The 1,281-nt window shown below is 53.9% G+C and overlaps 1 protein-coding gene across 1 annotated transcript in view; it reads left to right on the top strand.

The window, feature by feature from the left end:
• Positions 1 to 1,281, top strand: part of DHX57 (DEAH (Asp-Glu-Ala-Asp/His) box polypeptide 57) — a 22,673-nt gene that overhangs the window by 428 nt on the left and 20,964 nt on the right. The gene's annotated exons all lie outside the window — the stretch shown is intronic.

Genomic DNA, 1,281 nt, shown 5'->3' with positions numbered 1-1,281 from the left:
GGAGGGGACGGGGTCCCTGCGGTGAGGGAGGGGCAAGGCCAGGAGAGGAGGTTTGGGGATCCCCGGGTGTGGGGTGCTGGTGACCGGGCACCCCTAGGAGGTGTGCGAGGCGTGGGGCGCGGGGAGGTGCTGGAGGATTCGGCAGGGAGGCGACCCAGGGGAGCGGAGCTGTTCTGTACCGGGGGCTCCGTGCTGTGTGTTGAGAGGAAGGAGGCTGAGACTCCGTGTGACAGCGTCCTCGGGGACGGCTGCAAGTGTCTGTGTCCGGCTGCCGTGCTCACCCCCTCAGCCTCCCTCACTTACGCCAGGCTGCTTTGAGCGGGGTCTGTTAAATCCTGTCCAGTCCTGGTGGAGCTCCGGTGGGGAGAACTGCCACAAAAAGGGAACTTTGCTTCTTTCCAAGCCCCACGCTGTTGCCGCTCTACAAGCCCTCCTTTGGGCTGTTACTCGTGCATGGCCACGTCAGTTCTTGTCCTGGCCCTGGAGGTGCTAGTGCAAAGATCCAGGTAATGAGCTCCTGCCAGACTGTCCACAGCTGCTCACCTGTCCCTGCAATAGCTTTCCATTTGCAGGAGCATGATGCTGGGCCATTCTGTCACTGACAACAACTGCTTAATACTAACGGGGCTCGTTGTGTCAGAGCTGGTGAAGATCCTGCTGTGAGAAGGAGAGGAGGGCTTCTGTTTTCCAAGACAGGTCCCTAATCACTCCCCTGCCCAGGCTCCACAGCGTGCTCAGCAATCTGGGCAGCTCCTTGCAGAAGGGAATGGGTCAGGAGCAGATTAATGTGGAAACAAACTGTGTCTTTGGCTTCAGCTCCCCTTTGACCTTTTATGTGCAGCCCTGCAAAGTCCCGAGTTGAGAAGTGGCAGGGCACGGCACAGGCTGCTTTCTGCTGTGACAGTTCCCCTGAAGGTTTGTCCTTTGGGCTCCCATGTCCGACAAAATTCCATCAGAGTGACAGAACTGGAGGTCCTAGGCTAGGCAGCACTGCTGGTAGGCTTATCCTTTTGCCAGAGATCCTGCAGTTTTTGGTTGAACAGCTGTGAGGAATATTACATTTATTTTCTAAAACCACAGAACTTGTTAAACAGTGTTCTAGAAGAATGTGCTTTCCTTCAGGTGCATACAAATACACCAACATGCAGATAATTAACTGCGGTTTGAGAGGGTATCTTCTCTTGTCACATGGAAAAACAAATAATGTAATGTGTGCCCAGACATTTGTAATGTGCTAAATCATCTTCATAACTAAGGGCTATTTTTTTTCCTCCTCATCAA

Source organism: Pygoscelis adeliae, unplaced genomic scaffold, assembly GCF_000699105.1.
Source record: "Pygoscelis adeliae isolate BGI_AS28 unplaced genomic scaffold, ASM69910v1 Scaffold621, whole genome shotgun sequence".
Classification (NCBI taxonomy): Eukaryota; Metazoa; Chordata; class Aves; order Sphenisciformes; family Spheniscidae; genus Pygoscelis; species Pygoscelis adeliae.
Note: the sequence above shows the minus strand (reverse complement) of the source record. Positions and strands in the feature narration are given on the sequence as shown.